Genomic DNA, 13,163 nt, shown 5'->3' with positions numbered 1-13,163 from the left:
GAGACTTTTCTGTGCATCTGTGGTCGGGGAGTTTGGGCAGGGTCCAGCCTCCTCCCTTAATTATCCTGCTTTTCTCTTCTTGAGAGTTTCAGTTCATAGGGAATGAATCTCCAATTGCTTTACCCCGGTTGCAGGGCAATCTGCCTCCTACTTCAAAACTTTTTGACAGCAAGTTCTCACCCTTCTGAAACAGAAATTGACTGCTCCCTCCCTCAGGCCCTAGTTCATCCTGTACATATTTCTTTCTTAGCACATACAATACACCACAGTACTTGTTTTATTACAACATCTGTCTCCTATAACCAGACCATAAATTCCTTGAAACTCAGGGACTGTATCTTTGGTGCATTTATACTCCTAGTACCTGGAACAGAACCTATACATTGTAGCCAGTAAGTATTTGGTAAATGAATAAATGAATGACAGTCAAAAAAGCACAAGCAAAGTAAATATTATTACATATAAACTTTTATTAATTCAAAATAACTTTAAATATTTTGGCTTCAGATATGCACATTATGTACTTCCTTATATATGTGTGTGTGTGTGTGTGTGTGTGCGCTCATTCAAAAAACTCACATTTTGCAAAATTCATATACATGAAATCAGTAAAGAACAAATATGAAGCTACCTCAGTAGGTAATTTTTCCATCAGCATATAATCCATAAACTCTTCATTTTTATAAGGTAATCCAAAACAAGATACTGATGGACTCTCTCATCAGTTAAGAGCACCAATGAAGACAAAACATTCAGAGTAAATAAATTTTATCTATTTGATAATGAGTCCCCATTGTTGAGGTACAAAAGAAACTGAAAGTTGTGATATTTGAATTATCCATGTTAGTTACATAACCCAGGATCACAAACAGAGCTGAGTTTGAGATCTATTGAGATCTGCATATGAATTCTGTGGAACTCCAGGGCACCCAAGTCCCCTGAGTTTGAACAAGAACTAGAGTTCTCTTCTTCAGAACTCTCTGGAAAGGCACTTCCAGGGAGCCTGGCTGTTTACCCTCAGTCAGGAGATAGTCAAAGAACATGCAAATGAAGTGTGGGAGGTAGGAGACCAATTCTTACAGGGGTCTATATACAAGTACCCTTAGCAGATAATCTGGATACCTCTATTTCATTAAGCAAAAGCTGATGGAAATTCCTGTATGTTCTTCCCATTTGCCTCACACCTTCTATTTCCCACTCATTCCTCTTTCCTTCTTGCCTTCCATTCCAAGGTTGATCTCATCCTTTTCCAGTTAAGTTCTGAGACCTTAACTCATAAATTATCTTTCTTCAGTCTTTCTCCTCTTTTCCTCACCTTCCTCCCTATGTATCAAAACACCAAGCTTCTTCTGTCTTGGGGGGAAAAGAGCCCTCCATTGAGTCCTGTTTCTGAAGAGCCCAGCGACAAATCCTAAGTCCTTCTTACCTTCACCATCAATCTTCATAAAAGATTTTACTTGCTGCCACAGTTCTCTTCTCCCTTTGATGGCACAATTTCTTGAGACCTGAGTTTTCTCAGACTTGTATCTTGATACTGCTTTCCTCCTCCAGATTACCTATCATCAACAGACTTGTCAGCTTCAGTTACTCCGACTCAACTCCTGACACTTTGGGCAATAGGGATTATCACACTCGACTGAACATGCTTCTCCCCATCTTCTGCACTCCATCCTCTTCATACTTCTCAATCAGTTCTCAGTTTTCTTCCCTGGAACCTCTTCTTCTTACCTCTAAAAGAGAAGGTAGAAGAACAGTTTAGTTCTTCTAGAACTGTTTAGGACTAAACAGTTTAGTCCTCATCTTGTTCTCACTTGATATACTCTTACTTAGGGATTTCACCTATTATTTCTGTCCTTCATTAACAAAAATCTATTAAGGGCCAACCATGTGACAGGTACTTATCCTTGGAGTTTGTGATTCAGTGATGAACAAGACTGAGAAGGTCCCCATTATTATGAGTTGATATTCTTGTGTACATGGATACTGTAAGGGAAGGGTAGGTAGTGACAAATACTAAACAAACAGCAAATAAATAGGAAAGTATCAAAATATGGTAACAAAAACTTTGCAATTGAGTCTTGTTAGAGAGGCACTCTGAGCTTAGTTTCTCCAAGGCTGGCATAGGTTAACCCCAGACTATCTAGCTAGGGAGATTGCCAGTTGAGGTTTCTGTGTGAGGCTGAGGGTCATGGCTCGAAGTGAGCCACCCAAGCTGAACTGACCCCAACTCACTGCCAGATTTCAGAGTGGTCTCTAATACCAGAGGTCTTGAGAGCCAAGAAGCATCACTAGGCTCTGACCAAACTAAAGGACAGGAGTCCAAACAGAAGAGCAGCAACTGACAGAGGATATCACCATGGTGAACAGAGGAACCTTGTGACAATATAGAAATCTGCGAATCCTGCCTTCTTCAAGCCAGAAGATCACAGAAGCCACCTCTCCATCATATACTCAGATAACATCTTAGAGAGAAACGCTTAAGAGCAGTTCTACTAAGACATTAAACACTACTGAAACCTGAAAGGAAATGTTTAAATGCTTACACGAGCCTAAGTTTAAAACCTGGCAATTTCTTTGTGTTTTTTGTTACTGTTGTTTGTTCCCTCATACTACCAATCCCCCAATAACCAGCAAATTGAGACTTGTAGAGGGTGAATTAGAGCAGTGATAGCAAATAAACTTTTCCCTGCAGTTCTGAGTTGTGAAATGGGTAGCCCTATGACATGGCTATGTGTCTCTAATTCTGACCTCTTTCTTGAGTTCCAGACCAGGAACAGACACACAGATGTAGAGAACAGACGTGAGGACACAGCAGAGGAAGGAGAAGGTGGAATGAATTAAGAGAGTGGCATCGACATAAACACACTGCCATGTATAAAACAGCTAGTGTGAAGCTGCTGTGTAATGCAGCTTGCTGCTCCACAGCGACCTAGAGGGTAGGACAGGGGGACAGGAGGGAGAGAGGCTCAAGAGGGAGGGGACAGATGTATACTTACAGCTGATTAATGCTGTTGTACAGCAGAAACCAAAAACACTGTAAAGCAAGTATCCGCCAATAAAAATAAATAAATAAAATGTATCTGTCTCACCTACAGACCAACTTTTTCCTAAATCCTTTGCCTCAGTTAAGATGAATTTCTAATCCTCATAATTAATCAGATTGAAAATTTTGGAGTCTCTAAAGTATCACAAGCCTAACCTGAAATACTGTTCAGATATAACATTTATTTATAGTCTCTGCCACTCTGCTAGCTCAGGGCCTCTTTAATTTCATCTAAAAGATTAAAGTCTCTTGACTGGTTTTCCTGGGAACAGGGCATGAGGATAGTCCTGTGGGAAAGGACATAAACTGAGAATCTTTGTATTAACATATTATTAATATTAACACCCATCAGAAAGTACTCCACCATGGAAGAGGCACTAAACAACCAAGTATACAGAATACTAACCAGCTGACATCATCCAGCATGTCACTGACCACCTTAGTGCTGGCATAATGGGCTAAGCTGCCAGGGTGGCAGAAACAGCGACTATGCATGGGCCCAACAGTCTGGGCTCCCTCTTACCAAGGCTGATCTAGCTAAGTCCTAAAACAGTTTATATAATCTGAAAGAGACCAAAGCTGAACCCCCAGTATAGAACATTTCCCCCAGGAGACCATCAGACAGGGTGAACTGATTACACTGGACTCTTTTCCACTCTGAAAGGGGCAGTGATTCACTTTGACCAGAATCAACACTTATTAAAGGTATGGATTTGCCTTTCCTGACCACAAGTATAAATGTGAGCTTGTGACTTAAAAATTTTAAATGATGCACATTTATGACTTTGCCAAAAATAAACTCCCAAACCTAAATTAAAAACAAATGGAATAAGGAAAGAAGACAGATACTTAACACCAGTACCTGAGATTTAACAATGTTTCTGGTTCACTTTATATCCTACGGAGCTTTGCTACCGACCAAACAGATGTACTAAAGCAAGGGAGATGTCAATACAGATTGCTCGGTGCACTATTCCTATTACATACCACAATGTTCAGAAGCTGCCAATCGGAGATGGTGATCTGGAATGCTCGAAAAGCATTCTGAAGGCATGGTTGAGGTGATGATACCATGTGAAGATAGGACACCCTCCTCTGGGTTGTAGTTATGCCCTAAATCAGTAAACATTATGCTATCGCATCTGTAAGAAGTAACATACATGTAGGCAAGAAACAAGGGGAAGAACCAGGAATGGCCTTCTCAGTCCCAGCGCCCATTTAGAAATTTATATTTCCTTTCCCTGCAATGCTAGGTTCTATGAATCTGGAAGTCCTGTTCTCACCAAGGGACAGAGCCCATTAAACTTTAAGTTACAACTGTCGCCTGGTCACTCCAAGTATCTTGAGCCAAGAAACAAATCTGGCAGGAGTAATTGATCTTGGTCATCAGAAAGAGGTAGGGCTTCTTGTCACAGAAGTGCAGGGTATTTTTTATTGCCAGATGACAAACGTATGTTTGTCATATGATGGGCATATATGAAAGGGATCTATCTCTTCATACTCCTTTGTCCAATTTTGACAAATGGACAAATACAACAGTCAGAGCTGGACCATATCAGGTCTAGAGCTCACAGTGCCGAAGATAAAATGCATCACAACTGAACTTCCTCCTCTTCCAATCCCGCTTTGTTCACTCCCTGACAGGTGGTTTTTCAAGACACTCAGCAATAAATCTTTTTGTATGCACTCTCTGCCCTTTTATCACGGCACATTTCTTTGTCATGTTAAAAAAAAAATGCAGGCTCAGCTATTTTTCCTGCCCTAGAATCAGCCATTTCTAAAGAATAGGAAGCACTCTACTGCAAAAGAAACTGGTTAATCTAAGTAAAAGTCTTTCAGATTTTTATTTTGAAAATTTTCAAGTTAAAAGGTTGAGAAAAAAGAATATTTCTTTAGAGCTTATAGTAAACATTTTCTAAGCTGGCCTCTAACCACTAAAGCTGGACCATGTGTATACTGACAACTTCATTACTTAGCACCATTTCCTCTCTTATCTTTCCATTTCCCATAGTCACTGTTCAAATCCTTTTGTTGGTTAGTGTATTTTCTCAAGACCTCTAATATTTGACTCCTCAAACATCTGCACATCTCTCTCCCTGACAGGTGACTGATAACAGCCCAGTATAGGATTCACCGATGTAATTCTATCACTAGTTCAGTGACATCATCCTACCATCTTCTGGTCTCCAAAGTTCGATGCAAGAAATTTAGTCTCACTCTCATTTTTTTTTTTCCTTCACAAGTAACTTTTTTTTCTTTCTGGAATCCAGCAAGATTTTGTTATCCCTGAAACTTAAAAAATGTATAGGAATACATCTATTAGTTTTCCTCATCAATGCTAATTGAAATTTGGACTGAGGGAAAGGAATAGGGTAATTCTTAAAAATGCAGATCTTCTAATATGAGTTCTTACAATTTTCTTTTTTTTTTAACCTTGTAGAACTCCTCCTTGTATCTCCTGAATCTATTAAGTTTATGTCTTCTTTTGTTATTTCATTTTGTTTTTAATCTAGGGTTGGTGGGAAGGTATTTTTGGCAAAGTCACACATGTGCATCATTTAAAATTTTATAAGACTTGTTATGAAAAACATTAGGCCTCACACATTTCAGGGGCTTCCCTGGTGGCTCAGACGGTAAAGAATCTGCCTGCAATGCAGGAGACCTGGGTTTGATCCCTGGGTTGAGAAGATCCCCTGGAGAAGGGAATGGCAACCCATGAGAATTCCATGGACAGAGGAGCCTGGCAGGCTACAGTCCATGGGGTACAAAGAGTCAGACATGACTGAGCAACTTTCAGTTCACTTCACAATTCCACACATTTCAAATTTCTCACCCTAGAAGGCAACTGCTTTCAGTTCTTCCTGTTGGGTTTCCGGTATTTATCCCCAGTCTCTACATAACATGTTTACAGTCTTATGTTCTTACTATCAGTTACTGGCTTTACTATCTATTGATAATATTTATTATTAATACAGATTATGAGAATTTAGCTCTTTCACATATAACCACCATTCTCACCCCACCCCACCCCACACACACACACAACTGGGTTCCCACATTCTTCCAAAATCTTATAAAGTTATGATAAATCAATATCCATTGTATTATTAATACAGATGATGAGAATTTAGCTCTTTCACATATAACCACCATTCTCACCCCACCCCACCCCCCACACACACCTGGGTTCCCACATTCTTCCAAAATCTTATAAAGTTATGATAAATCAATATCCATTTTCTCCTAGTCTCTCTCCCTCACACAGCTCCCCTAGCCAGCTCTTCTAAAGGTCTGTGGTATCAATACCACAGGATAATACTGCAGGACCCATATCTATTGTTTGGATTAATCTTGTTTATGTTGACCATGTAAATACTATGAGAGCTGAATCATGTTTACTATGATTATTTTCTCTAATTAAGAATTTTTTTTCTATGTTTTAACATTAATTTTTCCTCCCATATTCTCCAGAGCTTGTGTAAATCTCTTCCCAATAGAGTCAAATCCACTGGTTATTTTATTAATTTCATCTTCTTGAAGAAGTCTCTCCTTGAGCTTTCTGACCTGTCACAATCTATATCAACTCATTTTCAGGCCTGCTACAAAGCTATCATTTGATGTGTCTCTTTACCCACACTCAGCAAATTCCTTTGTCTCTTTTATGTTGGATCCTGTTCCCTCAATTTTGTTTTCTTCTTCCTTGATTTACACCAGTATTTTAATGATGCACAGGCTCCAATAATGTCCACAGAAATGGTATGTGGAAAATCAACCTCTGAATGTTTTTGTTATAATTTATTTCTCTGTATGAATTTGTTCATAGTTTTTAGATATTCTTCCTCTTGATTTTTCCAATCCACTAATTTGGATTGATCTCCAGAGTGACTCTCCTTAAATTCATCTTCTAAAGTTTAATTTCAGTGATTTTTTTCCTATGTTTATATGCATGATGGTTAATTTCATGCATAAACTTGATTGGCCAAGAGGTACTCACATTAAACATTATTTCTGGGGTCTATGAGGGAGTTTCTGGATAAGATTAGCATTTGAATTGGTAGACTCACTGGAATGCCTTGCCCAGTTGTGGATGGGCACCATCCGATTCGTTGAGGGTCTAAATGGAACAAAAGGTGGAGGAAGGACGTATTTGCTTCTTTTTCCAGCTTCACTGAGCTGAGACACCTCATCTCATCTTCTGCCCTTGAAGTGGAATTTACCTCACTGGCTCCTCTGGTTCTCAGGCCTTTAGGCTCAGACTGAATTACACCACTGCCATTCTCCGGTCTGCAGTTTATAGAGAGTAGATCATGGGATTCCTCAGGTCCTAGAAGTTCTGTTTCTCTGGAGAACCTTGACTGCTACAGATTCTGGTACTGAGAGTGGGATGCTGGCATAACAAATAACTTAAAAAGTGGAAGTGACTTTGCAACTGGTTTACTGGTAGCAGCTGGAAGAGTTTAGAGGTACACACTAGAAATATGAGCATTAAGGCTATTTATGCTAAGGGTTCAGAAAGAAAATAAGAGAGGAAAGAAAACCTCAGTCTTCTTAGAGAATATTTAAGTAACCCTGAGGAGAATGTTGGTATAAGTATGGACCACAAAAGCCATTATGATAGGTCTCAGAAGGAAATAAGGAACATGTCATTGGAAACTGGAGAAAAAGTGATCCTTATAAAGTGGCAAGGAACTTGACTGAACTGACTTCATGTTCTAGTGTTCTGTGGAAGGTGGAACTTGCAAGTAATTAAATTGGATATTTAGCTGAGGATATCTCTATGCAAAATACTGAAGGAGTGGCCTGGCTCCTCCTGACTACTTATGGCAAAATGTGAAAAGAGAGAAATGATTTGAAGATGGAATTCTTAAGCAAAAAGGAACTATAACTGAAAGATTTGGAAAATTCTCAGCCTACATATATGGCAAAATACAAAAGCATTCCTTAAAGAGAATACTAAAAGTACAATAAAGTCCACAAAGCAAACCATAAGATATACTTAAAAGTAAATATATTACAAGTCACAGTCACTGATCATAATTTAATAATATAAGAAATAATTTTTAAAAGTTTGAAATACCTTAACGATTTGAAAATTAACTCCTGATTAAGGAGAAAAATCACAAACACTCGTGATTGCGTGCATGCTAAGTCACTTCAGTCTGTCCAACTCTCTGCAATCCCAGGGAGTGTAGCCCATTAGGCTCCTATGTCCATGGTATTCTCAGGGCAAGAATACTGGAGTAGATTGCCATTTCTTCCTCCAGGGGATCTTCCTGACTTAGGGACAGAACTTGTGTCTCTTGCGTCTTCTGCATTGGCAAGCAGGTTCTTTATCCACTAGCGCCACCTGGTAAGCCCACAAACACTTTAGAAATTAATGAAAAAGTAACTCCATAAAAATTTACAGAACACAGAAAAAGCCATAATTAGATAAAAACTGATGTCCCTAAATCCTTTCATTATGAAGACAAATGAGCACAAGTTCAGCAACATGTTTATCCTAAGTATTTTTTTAAAAAGCACAAAGTTAACTAAAAGAAAATTTGAGGAGTCAACAGATAAAGATAACAGAAATAATCTATGATGCAGAAAAACAGTAGAAGAGTTACTAAATAATTCCAAAAGATGCTGTTTTAAAGACTAACAAACAAGATATATACACACACATACAAACACATACACCATTTATGATCCTGCTTAAAAATGTGAGGACAAAACAAATATTAGCAAGACTAGAAATAGAAGAAATGTGTGATTTCCTAGAAAATACAAATAAACCAGAGAAAACCACGTAGAAAACCAACTTGATGAATTACCAAAGAAGGGATTCGAAAGGTGACTATTATTTTAGATAATAATAACACATCCAAAAAAGCTTTAAATCTTAGTCTATCTTTTAGGAACAAATAATTACAATATTATTTAAATTATTTCATTCAAACATAAAGATGAAATGTGCCTTAATTCATTTCATGAAGCCAGCATAACTTTATTACCAGAACTTAATTAAAAAAATAAATTCAAAATGATAAACCATTCTAATTACTTCAGCTACTAAGACTGTATTAAAAAATGACCCTAGTAATTATTGACCTAAGTGCAAAGAAATAGAGGAAAAAAATAGAATGGGAAAGACTAGAGATCTCTTCAAGAAAATTAGAGATATCAAGGGAATATTTCTTGCAAAGATGGGCTCAATAAAGGACAGAAATGGTACAGACCTTACAGAAGCAGAAGATATTAAGAAGAGGTGGCAAGAATACACAGAAGAACTGTACAAAAAAGATCTTCATGACCCAGATAATCACGATGGTGTGATCACTGACCTAGAGCCAGACATCCTGGATGCGAAGTCAAGTGGGCCTTAGAAAGCATCACTATGAACAAAGCTAGTGGAGGTGATGCAATTCCAGTTGAGCTCTTTCAAATCCTGAAAGATGATTCTGTGAAAATGCTGCACTCAATATGCCAGCAAATTTGGAAAACTCAGCAGTGGCCACAGGACTGGAAAAGGTCAGTTTTCATTCCAATCCCAAAGAAAGGCAATGCCATAGAATGTTCAAACTACTGCACAATTGACTCATCTCACACGCTAGTAAAGTAATGTTCAAAATTCTCCAAGCCAGGCTTCAGCAGTACGTGAACCACGAACTTCCAGATGTTCACGCTGGTTTTAGAAAATGCAGAGGAACCAAAGATCAAATTGCCAACATCCACTGGATCATCAAACAACCAAGAAGAGTTCCAGAAAAACATCTACTTCCATTTTATTGACTATGCCAATCTTTGACTGTGTGGATCACAACAAACTGTGGAAAATTCTGAAAGAGATGGGAATACCAGACCACTGATCTGCCTCTTGAGAAATCTGTATGCATGTCAGGAAGCAATAGTTAGAACTGTCATGGAACAACGGACTGGTTCCAAATAGGAAAAGGAGTACATCAAGGCTGTATATTGTCACCCTGCTTATTTAACTTATATGCAGAGTACATCATGTGAAATGTCAGGATGGATGAATCACAAGCTGGAATCAAAATTGCTCAGAGAAATATCAAGAACTTCACATATGCAGATGATAGCACTTCAAGGCAAATAAGATGGGGGAAATGTGGAAACAGTGACAGATTTTAATTTCTTGGGCTCCAAAATCAATGTGGATGATGACTGCAGCCATGAAATTAAAAGATGCCTACTCCTTGGAAGAACAGCTATGACAAACTTAGGCAGTGTATTAAAAAGCAGACATTACTTTGCCAACAAAGGTCTGTATAGTCAAAGCTACGGTCAAAGCTATTTTCCAGTAGTCATATATGGATGGATGTGAGAGTTGGACCATAAAGAAGGCTGAGTGCCAAAGAATTGACACTTTCGAACTGTGGTGTTGGAGAAGACCTTTGAGAGTCCCTTGTACAGCAGGGAGATCAAACTAGTCAATCCTAAAGGAAATCAACCCTAAATACTCATTGGAAGGACTGATGCTGAAACTGAAGCTTCAATAATTTGGCCACCTGATGCAAAGAGCTGACTCATTGGAAAAGACCTTGATGCTGGGGAAAATTGAGGGCAAGAAGAGAAGGGGGCAACAGAGGATGAGATGGTTGGATGGCATCACTGTCTCAATGGACATGAGTTTGAGCAAACTGAGGGCAATAGTGATGGACAGAGAAGCCTAGCATGCTGCAACTCATGGGGTCAAAAAGAGTCAGACATGACTTGGTGACTGAACAACAACAAGGGATTGGGATAGGGCAGGTGAAAAGACAAAGCACGGAGGATTTTTAAGGGCTTGAATAGTGGATACATGTCAGTTCGTAGGATTGCAGAGAGTCAGACACAATTTGCAACTGAACAACAACATAGAATATACAAAAGAGTGAAACCTTCTGTAAACTATAAACCAGGGGTGATAATGATGCATCAATGTTCAGGTTCATCGATTTTACCAAAGGTGCTATTCAGGTGTATACGAGAGGGACAGGGGGTATGTGGGAATTCTCTGTGCTCTCTGCTGAATTTTGTTGTGAACCTAAAACTTCTCTAAAAAATAAAATCTTTTAACTGTGTAGATTTCCTGTGAATCAATTTATAATCCACTCCATCAGACAAAAATCACACTCATAAATTGCAGTATATGTCCTTGAGCTTCCTCTAGGTATCCTGAGAGACAATTCTGTTAAAATTCTTAGAGGACATTTTCCTTTAGTAAAGATGTGTGAGGCATGGTATATCCTCAAGATAGACTACTTGCCTTGGTGAGGCATGACATTAAATTTCCTGAGGCCTTATCAGAGTGTCACAATCACTCCTTGGTTTCATAGTTAAACCATGTGAATCTAGAGTAAATCACAATACTCTAGATTTAATCTCTTTCCATAAGATTTTTCTTAATTTGGAAATTGTCTGCCACCTGGAGAAACTAGAAAAAAAGAGTTTTATTTTCAAACTCAGGAAGTTCTGGTTCCTTTAACAATTCTTTCCTTAGCTTCTCTCTCTTAGTCTAATTGGACTACTATTAATCAAATGGCCAGAGGCTTGGTGGCTCATAAACCACAAAAATTAATTTCTCACAGCTGTGGAGGCTGGAAGTCCAAGATCAGTGTGCCAGCATGGTTAGGTTCTGGTGAAGGCCAGAACGTTCCGGGGGGCAGACTGCCACCTTCTCACTGTGTTATCACATGGTGGAAAGGGCTAGGGAGCTCTGCATGGTCTCTTATTCTTGAGGGCTCCACCATTCAGACTTAAGGACTTCCCTAAGTACCTCCCCGTTTCCTAACACCTTCACACTGGTCATCAGCACATGAATTTTGAGGGATACAAGCCATCACACCACAGCACTTCCTCCTGTCAAGTTTACTATAAGCAGCAAGAAACAGCCAGACAACACCTGTGAATTTGTGCAATTCATTATAACCATTTTCTCTTTTCCACATTACCATAAGTGACAATGTTGCTAAACTTCCTGCTATTACATAACAAGGATCTTTTCTCCTGCTCTCAATGATACTTCCTCACTTTCCTTTAAACCTTCACTGAAATCCTCCTTGACCATTCGGCTTCCACTAACACTCTCTTCAATTTCCTCCCACCTTCTGCCCACTGTCTAGTCCTATCTAGTTTAGCTTCAGTCACCACTACATTTTGAGGTTTCTGTCACATGGCACCCACCTCCAAATACCAAAATCTAACTCAGTTTCTACGACTGCAAAACAAATTACCCCCAAATTTAGTAGCTTAAAAGAACAACATTTGCTCAAGAATCTGAAATTTGTGCAGGGCTTGGTGGGGATAATTCATTTCTGCTCCATTCAAGGGAGACATAAACAACAAAGAACTACAGATGCTATGATAGATGTTGTAAAGAACAGATGAGGAGCACAAAGGATGCTATGCTAAGTCGCTTCAGTCGTGTCCGACTCTGTGTGACCCCATAGACGGCAGCACACCAGGCTCCCCCGTCCCTGGGATTCTCCAGGCAAGAACACTGGAGTGGGTTGCCATTTCCTTCTCCAATGCATGTAAGTGAAAAGAGAAAGTGAAGTCGCTCAGTCGTGTCCGACTCCTAGTGACCCCATGGACTGCAGCCTACCAGGCTCCTCCATCCATGGGATTTTCCAGGCAAGTGTACTGGAGTGTGGTGCCATTGCCTTGTCCGGAGCACAAAGGAGGCAGTAGTTAATTCCACCTGGGAAATCACAGAAATAAGTAACCCCTGAACCAAAGTTGGGCACTGACATGAAGAGGAGCAGGTATCAAACAGTGGGTTATATTTGGGAAACCACTATATTGGTATGAGTAAGTCCATTAAGGTAGGAGAGCAGGAAGGAAGTAATTAGTGAGAGTTGAGGCTAAAAGCAAGGCTGAGAACACCCGATGTTTCTACAGGAGTAAGCAAGAGGCCTAGGGTCAAACCAGGTGTAACACTACCACGGGGAACAGCTGCAGCTAGGAATTACTGGGGACTCTAAAGAACTACAACTGCTAAAGGCAGGCCCCTATGATGAGAGCCAACAAGAAGTCATCCAAGAGGCACTGTCACAGAGAGGTTGTCAGAAGGTGTCACTTCAGTGGTATCTGAGAGAAAAGCTATCAGGAAGAAAAGCAAGAAAAGGTCAGGCTG

At 39.5% G+C, this 13,163-nt stretch overlaps 2 long non-coding RNA genes across 7 annotated transcripts in view; one reads left to right on the top strand and one right to left on the bottom strand.

Annotated features, from left to right (window-relative positions):
* The window catches only part of LOC104975415 (uncharacterized), a 59,168-nt gene that overhangs the window by 15,848 nt on the left and 30,157 nt on the right, over positions 1 to 13,163 (bottom strand). For 3 of the 6 annotated variants that reach the window (XR_009492185.1, XR_003031457.2, XR_009492184.1), the window contains exon 5: positions 1,427 to 1,730. This is a non-coding gene — a long non-coding RNA (uncharacterized lncRNA). Of the gene's footprint in view, positions 1 to 450; positions 1,731 to 8,120; positions 8,391 to 13,163 lie in introns of those variants that run through there. The other 3 variants (XR_009492183.1, XR_814177.4, XR_009492186.1) reach the window with 2 other exon arrangements.
* Positions 3,519 to 13,163, top strand: part of LOC132343373 (uncharacterized) — a 29,019-nt gene continuing 19,374 nt past the window's right edge. The window contains exon 1 of the long non-coding RNA XR_009492187.1: positions 3,519 to 3,748. This is a non-coding gene — a long non-coding RNA (uncharacterized lncRNA). The remainder of the gene's footprint in view (positions 3,749 to 13,163) is intronic.

Source organism: Bos taurus, chromosome 21 (genome assembly GCF_002263795.3).
Source record: "Bos taurus isolate L1 Dominette 01449 registration number 42190680 breed Hereford chromosome 21, ARS-UCD2.0, whole genome shotgun sequence".
Taxonomy (NCBI): domain Eukaryota; kingdom Metazoa; phylum Chordata; class Mammalia; order Artiodactyla; family Bovidae; genus Bos; species Bos taurus.
This window is presented reverse-complemented; position numbering and strand designations above follow the sequence as displayed.